Source organism: Myzus persicae, unplaced genomic scaffold (genome assembly GCF_001856785.1).
Source record: "Myzus persicae strain clone G006 unplaced genomic scaffold, MPER_G0061.0, whole genome shotgun sequence".
NCBI lineage: Eukaryota > Metazoa > Arthropoda > Insecta > Hemiptera > Aphididae > Myzus > Myzus persicae.
This window is the reverse complement of record NW_019103076.1, coordinates 1-10,126: the sequence shown is the minus strand read 5'-3', so window position 1 is coordinate 10,126 and position 10,126 is coordinate 1.

Here is a 10,126-nt window from a genome sequence, read left to right as displayed (position 1 = left end):
CTTTTAAAAATTGTCTTGTTGTGTTATTTAGTTAATACATATTTTGCAATTTTTTTTGTACAACATTATTTGTCTATTCATTTGTTATGAAAACGAAATTGTGTATCTATAACGTATGTCCACTATATGCATATATGCATATATATATATTAAGTTTAGCTGCTTTGCCAGCATTGCAATTTTTCAGTTCTCTATTCAGTTCTCTACAATTAATGGGCTGAAAAGCACCATTCCTGATGATTTTTTTACTAAGTATAAATAACCTAAGCTAACTGTTTTATTTTTTGAAATATATTTATTATATAGGATGATAATTAATATTAATATCAAACTACTAAAATTAGAAATAAGAAATAAATAATGTTATTGTTGCATAAATTATTTTAGATTTTTATTTAAATAAAAAATATATTTTTAATTAACAATGCCTACTAAGGTACTTAATTACTTTATTTTTTCAGTGACTACTAATTGGGTAGGTATAGAAAAAGAAAAACTCCAAAGCTTCAAAAGTAGGTATATATATATACAATATAAAAAAAGCAATTGAATATTGAATCAAGTGTATAGATTGTATTTTTACCATATTAAATACTTTTTGTTTTATAATATTATACGAAATTACAGACTCGTGTTGTATAGATTACAGTCCAGTAGTTATTCTTTCTTAAAATACTATAATAATATGTTTTGGTTATATGTGTGCATATATTGTATTGGAAAGAGGAGAGTCAGAAGTAGTTAGGAAATTAGTAACTTCTATTAAAACGAGGTATATTGAGAATTTGGTATTATCATCAGAAACTAATATAATACATTTATAGATATTAAATACAAATGCTTTTACAAATGATGATAGAATATATTGTTATGCTTAGTGTTTCTAATAATTATAACTAATTATTCTGATGCATACAAAATATTTTTTAAATTAAGCTTACGTTTTTATGTAGTAATGTCTTGAGAATTATTTTAGTTTTTAAAGTATCTTTGGCCCTTGAGTGTATATAACTTATTATGGCTGTATCGTAAAAATAAGTTGAATCATACAAAATAAAAATAAAACAAAATACAAACACTGAGATATTTTTACGGTGGAGCATATTCTTTTTACTTATTAAATTTTTTTTTTTTGTCAAACAGAACAACATACATCGACTCTTTGTCCGTATTATACGACTTATATTGTGTGATGGATGCACTCAGTGTTAAAAAAGGTATAACTTATAGCTATGTACCTTGGCGTGTGTGAGTGTAAAGGTAATACGTTCCGGACGTTGTAACCCGCAATAACCGCCGTAGGTTCTGGTCGCGATTTAAGTTTGTTCGACTTAATCACTGTTTTGCCAGTGGTATACACGACACAGAAACAACAATGTGGTAAACAGGGTGATTCACCAAACACGATGCTGACAACAGAATGAATTCTCCCATTTAAAAGATGAATTTATTCAAATTTTAAATTTTTACAATTTTTTGAATACTTAAACACTATATTTTCAAATAGTTTAAGGAGCGCGCTGTAATTATACAAACTTTTTTTTGAGACAGAGAGTACCTCCTTGTGTCTTAAATTGTTAAGCAGATCATTATTATTTTTTAATTTTAATGTATACAAGTTTAATTTTGAAAGAGTAGTTTCTGAATTTATAAACTTTATATAGGTAATAAGTATAATAGTCCATGCTAATAGGTTTAATGAAATGCGAGCTATGGTTTATGATGATTTGAACTTTGAAAATTCCAGTAATAATTACAATTAATAACTAAATTTTAATCATTTTATGATAAAATTAGTAAGAATGGGATGATCATATTAAATTAATAAGTACTTGATTACAACATTTTGAATGTTGTGTATAGCATTATAATGATTATAATTGCCAATTGGTACATAAAGTTTAATAGGTAGCTCTGGAAAGTATTTGCTGTGGTATATCAACGTTTGAGAAGAAAATCATCTATTTAACAATTTGTTGTTAAGTATATTTTATTTTGAAAAAAAAGAAGTATATTGCATTACAGGATACTCCATTAAAGGCATATTAATCCAATAGTATCGGGAAATAGGGTGGTTAGACTTAAAAGTCTAAAAATCATAACAAAAATATTTGCATTTTTCCAAGATAAAAGGGTCTGGTTGAGCATGCTTGATGAATCACCCTGTATACAGCGGTGCTTGAATTAAACGACGAAGAAACGGAAGACAGAAAACATACAAACTACCGGAACATTCATCCAATATATATATATACTACTGTTATATAACGGTAGGTATCTATAATAATGATTTATTACTATGGCCCCTAGGAAGGTTACATGACCAAGTGACGCTCAATAATTGTGTGAACAAAATTACTACCGAACGATAGCAGAAGGAAAGCGGTGTTCGTCCGGAATCAATTTTCTTTACGAGCTTAAAAAATATTTAATTATTACACATTTATGCTTATATACACTCGTGTACGTTATACATATTATAACTTAAGGCTTTCTATCAAACAACTTTTTTTTTTTAAATAGGCAAGTGCATCAAAATATAATTATGTAGTACCTCTCTACATGGAAAAATTTTAAATGATAACACAGTCTTGGCGTATATTCTTGATTTAATATGATAGGTTATCATTGTTATTCTATTCGGATTTTAGAAAAGAAGTTTCTCTAACTCATATCTTTTCTCGAACACTCCATAATGGCATACATTAGGTATTTTGTAGTATGAATGGTATGATACTATACCTATCTAATATTTATTATATTAAATTACACCGATGATTCAAACACCGTTACTGATTTATTGAATCATTACAATGGCACATATGTAAACAAAAACAATAAATAAACGCATAATATTAATTGAAGTTTTTTGCGTACTGAAAAATGTATACAATTAGTGTTTTCCTGCAGGGAAAACTAGTGTGTTAAGACTACTATTTATTTATTATTAGTAATAATATTTTACTCGCATGAGAGTTCCACTTTCATTTCACCGATGTTTATTCCAAATAATAAGAGGACCGGAACGTGACTCGCTTTACACTTCGGAGTGACTTACAATGACGATGAAATCATTCACGAAGTACTGTAAGCCAAGTAAGTCGGGTCATGCGAAGTTATAATATATATAAATATGCGCTCGTATGAGGCGTGCTGTCCTCGCAGCTGTTGTCGAACACAACAAATACTTCTTTTTACCTGGCTGTAACTTCACCTCTCCTGTATGCATATATTTTTTCATCCACATAAAAAAAAAGTTGGATTAATCTTATATTAATCTTGGTTTGTAAAGAAATAAATTTGAAAAAAACACAACCTTTTCAGGATTTTGATTAAAATAGAATTCCTAACGAAATCATTTGCAGTGGAGAATAATAATTTTAACGTCTCGTGGTTCGTGACAAATATTCAGTTCGTTGAAATTATTGTTATTTAAGATATCTGTAGAATTTTTAATCACAAGTATGCTCTTAAATACGATCGCATACATATTTTTAACGATCACGTTATGAAAACGCCTGTTAATGGTTACATATTGACATAAAAATATAAGCCCCCGTGACTCTTGAATAAATCACTGGACCTTTCAAGGTCCATGGTTAAACGTTATAGCTATTAAAACCCAAGATACAAGTTACATATAAATATAAAAAAGTTGTTATGATGTTTAGTATTAAACTGATTTATTTAAATTTGAGACCTGTTATTTCATCAGTTTGTAAAATAATCATTATTTACTTGGGCGATAAAAAAAAAAAAAATACGAAAGATAGTGTGTACTTACATTATTAACTTTACTCTTACACTAATCTAAAAAACAAAAACAATTGAATATAATAATACTACCGTAGTACTCATAGTTACTAATATTATTATGCACCTACCATATTAATATTTAAAACTGAATTTCATAAAAATCGCCAAAGTAGTATTAAGCATAGTGATTACACATAGCTGTAGTAGTACATATGGAGTGGTGGTACTTTCATAAAGTTATTTTATAATATATTAACACCCGACGGGCAGCATATTATATTTATACAGGATCTTATAGTTTTATAATACAGAATCATAATATGTGTACGTGGACAGTTGGTAGCTTAAATATGTCACAGTTTGAAAGATATAAAGGAATAAGGCTTGAGTATGACTGACATTTCAAATTGCAAGCTCGTGTATTGGTTTTACAGTGATGTGATTTTTTGAACTTATTCAAAAGTCTGAAGACATTTTTTACTATAAGATATTCTCTAATTATTATAATCTTCTAAGGGGGTTTCTGGTAAAATATAAAAGTTTGTACTTTTGAGGTTAACAGTACTGGTTGGGATTTTCAAGTAATCTTTAAAATAATATAACAAAAAATAGTTACAACATTTTTTAAAATCGTCACTTTTGATTTTTAATAGCCATGGTTAGTGGTTACTGTAAAGTCATTTTAATTATAGATTATACATTAAAAACTATTAATGCAACATGTATATATTAACTTGTAATGTTGGATGAAATACAGTTTATTTATACATACATAATTAATATAAATACAAGACCGGGTTTTTCTAGTCACCGATAAACTCTATAAGACTATAACTACATAAAATAACTCGACACTGATGTCATACATTATATGGAGGGCATAACAAGCTAGGAAAATAATCTGTATCCCAAATCAGCGGATTTTGTCAAGTCATTTGGTACGAGTTGTTTAATATCATACTTTGGGTAGTTGGTACCTGTCACTGCCTATAACAAACAATCAAAAGTTTAGAAGTTTCTAACTGAGTTCATGCTAATTTAGTATTTTGGATATAAAACCTAAAGTATCTTCTAAAACAAATGTCATCTTAAAAATATTTGTATGCATTACATTTCTAAAATGTAATGTGCATATTTTGTATATGATCTGATGTCTTGTGTTTTGAATAGTTCCAAACTTCTCAAGCTTACTACATATAAAATACTAAATAATAATGTAATGGAAAACTATTTTATGAGTTAAACTTTATTTCTTTCTCTTGTATGGATATAATATTCAAGTTCTACAATGCACACAACAACGGCTGTACAACTATTCATTTAAAGTTTAATTCTATGTGCTATATTATATTATTATTGAAGTAGGCAACTAAAAATTCGCAATGAGATATACATTCAAAAATGAGAATTGGGGGATAATTACAAAAAGCTGGACATCATAATAATTCAAAAAATTGATAAATCAAAGTCACACTTTCTTCTTCTCTGGAATAAAATATTTTAGATCAAAGATAACAAATTGTTTACTATAGATTTATAAAAAAACTGGCCAACTCTTCAGTTTTATAAAAGTAATTTTCGACATTGAGTTGGTCAGTGGTCCTCAACCCATGAATCGGGGCCCACTCGTGGGCCAATGCCAATGTGGTACTGAGCCACGGACCTTGGTCGAGAGTCTAAGTCTGTGACGGTTAGTACATTTTAACAGGCATAAACATCGAACATTTTATACGATTTTTATGCACTTCTATATTTCTTCTAACGTCTTATTTGAGTATATTTATATTGTATACTTGTAGTTTGTACCTATATTAGGTAAGTGGGCCTTGCAGTTTTTTTTACATAGTTGGTGATCCACAAAACTAAAAAGGTCGGGAACCATTGGAGTAGGCCATTGTAATGGAAATATAAAATTTATTGAGTTTAATGATAAATCATTTTATACGAAAAATGATTCAGAGAGAAAACAGTGTGTCAGTTTGTATTTTTAAGGATATTCTGAGAAAAATAATGAATATATTTTTTTTTTCAATGATACTGTGTGTTTTTATTATTTTTTTTTTGTGTCTGAAAACATTTATACTTTTTATAGTAGAAAAAATCTTCGACTTGATGAGAGGTTTAAATGATGGAAAATAGGATCATCTTAAAATGCATAAATTATTATTTAATCATTATATTATATTTTTATTTTTTAGGTTTTCTCGATTGTATAGAAAATAACACAGAATTTTCAGTCTTAAATTCTTGATCATGTATCATCACCAAACATTTTTTATTTTTGTGTCCATCATCATGTTTTGAAAAATACAATGTGCTTCATTCTTACACTTTGAGGATGGTTTCTGGTTTAAAATTGGGTCTACAGTTTATACTGGAGTTATATAGAAAAAGTTCCTACTTACAAATATTATGTTTTAAATATTCAGGATAAATTATTAATAAAAACAGTGGGAAAATGGAAATATTTTCGCTACACCAGTTTTCGACAAATTTTATTTATTTTTAATTTGAAAAACAATTTTGTAGTTACTTGACATTTTTATCTGAATATTTATATCAGTATTTACTAGACCCAAAGACCTTCAAAGAGCATAATTTATCGACAGGAGAAATACTCAAGTATCACGTGATTCAAAGTCACGCTACCATTTCTAAAGATCATATTTTTATAATGGTATATGACTGGTGACACGAATTCTGCTGGTTTATTAGCGTATCTGTCTTTATAATTAAGTTTGTGCAACTTGGAGAGTCATGCACTTGAATAAAAACCCTAAACTTGACGAAAGCGTATTGTGAATTTTTGGAATAGTATATCACATAAGGTCACATGAAATGCATACGAGGGTGAATACTTCACTTCACATCATGCGGTAGTGAAGTTTAATGATAAAGAATTAAATTATTTATTGATACAATGATAAGAACTTAACTCGTCTACATTTACTTTCAATATTTGTGCAAAGGAACACGTTCATGTTCATTGGATCGTTCATTTATAATTATTTATTACATTTTATATACTTAGAGAAACTTTTTTGACACATTACTCGGTGTACTATGGTTCAAAACAAATTAAGAAAATCAACACGGTGAAAAAGGTGGGTAATTGGGTACCGCTCTTCTGTCATTAGGTGTCGCTCGGGTGGCTCTAATAGATGTGTTAAATTTGAATTCAGTAATAATACGAGTATATCATTGTGGTTATACGAAAAACCATTCTGAGCGAAGATGACCTATAGGACGTATAGGTATTACTAAATAGTAAATATATTATACAATATAATATTAAATTGCTATTAAAATAATTTATTTTACTACTAAATAGTAATACACCTTGTAAGTTGAATTATTTTTTGACAAAATATTGAATTTGAAAATGTTATTTTGTGTATAAAATATAATAATATACTTATTTTAAGTACTACGATTAACATTTTTAAATGTCAACAGAATAACGAAAATCGTTATTCTTTGTTAAAATATCTTATTTTGTCCAAATTTGAATTTTAAATGGCAGTGTAAGAAAACTATGATAAAGAAAGGTAATCATATTTATTGGAAAAAAATGAAATACAGGAACAGTAGATTACATCACATATTACATAATAATAGTAAAATACAAAAATAATACAAAAGTAGATTGTTTGGCAAATTCACCACTGAGGTTATACCACAGCATGAAATATTTAAGGAGAATCAATAGTATATAAAATGTTCGAATCAATGCTATGCAAATTGAAAATCTTAAAGATTTTAAACTCCGACATGATTAATTTTTTTTTTGATTTTGATGGATGTTATCAAAGTTTAAATTTTATTAAAATATATTAATTTGTATCTTCAATATTTTTAAATTGCTATAATAACAACTTATAAGGAATATTGTAAAAATTATAGACAATTATAAAATCAGCTGTATAATTCCAAATACCTATCTGGCTATCTAAGTAAAAACTAAAAACATATGAAGAATCTTGTACTTATTAAATTTTTAAATCGTACAATCTTAGGTATAAAAAAAAAATATTTTATAAATTTCTAATTTCAAAATAATTTGAGAATTTTCTCAACCGTAATAAATTTCATATAAATGTTACTTTAAATGCTTATAAAAAAATATTATTACGATTTATTTTTGATATTATTTAGTTGATATATGAAATACTATGAGAAGCCTTGTATTCAATTTTCAAACTTTTTGATACTTGCTTGGTGCTAAACAAGTGAGGTAAAAAGACTCAAACACTCGATGGAAGCCGAGGTTCTAAAGGAAGATTGAAGAAGAGATCGATAGACAGAATAGAGATTGACAGGAAAATAATCATTGTAAGTAAATATGACGTAGAGGACAGAGCCCTGTGGACTTTTGGGAGGAGGACAAATTCATTATAGGCGATTGTGTTCATTTATGCTTGGCATAGTCGTAAACATACAGCTAAATAATAATAATTTTTATTAATTTTGTTAACATAATCTTACAAGTTGTGTAACTACTTAATACGTTTAATTGTATACAATATAATATTATAGGGTATGATAGACGAAAAAAATAGAAGGAAAAAATGGGTCAGCTATTCTTGGAATTGAGTATTACAACGAAATACAATTATTTATATCTGATTTTCGATAGATCTCTCAAAAATAACAAAATATACACTTATTATAAGCCACACCACCACACCGGTCGTATCGGGCGATATGCGGATATACTCGCATATCGATTGCATGAAATCGTCTCAGATAGAAATGTAAAATAACAATTTTTTCCGAAAAAGGACTACCATAGTAGTTTAAAATGACAACGTTGCTATTATAATATAATATACACTATAACTACATCACGTTATAACATTCTTATATAATATAAACAACTTTATTAAATAAAATATCATAAAATGGACTGATCATCATGTGAGTTGACAACTAGACACACTTTACTATTCAGTACAATTTATTTAGTTATTTGTAAGATAATACATAATAAATCGTGACACATAAAATAATACATCAGCGATAACTGCTCTAATTAGTTTCAATGCTATAACTATACGATATCGATATGATGGGCTTGTTAGTAGTAATAGAACAAACAATTAATAATACAGATGGTACTGGATTTTTACCAATGTGTCTTTATAAGTGCCGTTAGACACATCTCCGCCAAATTTTGTTTAGGAGTATCATGAATTGTTATTATTATATACCTACATGAAATTACCATTTCAAATCTGTGAAATTTCGGAAACCGTGTTTAAAATCGAACTTATTTTGAAATATTGTATTGGTAAGTATACATAAAATAAATACACAAACCACTTTCTGTGAAATAATATATGGGTAATGAAAAAAAATATAGTTGTCCGTTTGAGTTTATAACGGACAACCGTATACAGTGTGAATCACGAAGCATGTTATCCCCCCTCTTCACAGTCATTCAAAATCTGATTTTTGGAATTATTAAATATACTTAAAGACCATCCTTATACTTAATAATTTGTAAAAATGGTCCAAGTATAATAAATATTACATTTAATACTACATACATTTTTATTTTTGTAAAACCATTTTTATGGACTATTATTCTTAGTATAAACATTTTAATTAGTTGCATAAAAATGTTCAAAACAATAACTAAAGTTTAGTTGGATTAGGTGATCAATGGCTATTGTCGGAAATTCAATATTTATGTCACACATATAGGCTCGCACTTGTGTTTATAACTCGTAATTTTTTAAGAATCACACAAATATGATAAATTAGTTGTAGTTGGTGCAATTTCAAACACTTTTTTTATGTATATGCAGATGTTTCATACGTCTGTATGTCATTTTGAATTGCATAATTGTTATTTTATTTTATAAATGTACCTGAGCCGTATTATTTTATTTTAAAAAACGTTTTGATAAATCTAAACAATCCCAACCACTCTGTACAAAACTTCTACGCTTTGTAAATCACAAAATGCTTTTAATATCACATCGTTTTCAAGAATTTCCGTACCGTTGGAAAATACCTTCCAAAACTGGTCGCGTGTATATTATTACTATTATGCGGAGAGCAGGCACGTTCGTAGTGGCGTAGATGTGTTAGCATATTTTAAATAGCGCGAATGTTTGAGATGACAAAACCAAAATTCAATTAATTCAATGTTAAAGTTGTTTTCTTTTTATATTTTATGGTAACTTGGTATGGTAACTTAGTCGTCTTCCGTTTTAGATATAAACTGGTATAATATACGCACGTAGGCGCACAGAGCACATGCGTATAAAGCGATGATTCCGCAAACTAATTAATTTTCGATTGTGTGTCTATTTTGATTTTTATACTTTGTTTAATGTACGTCATACGGTAATGAGATGTAACA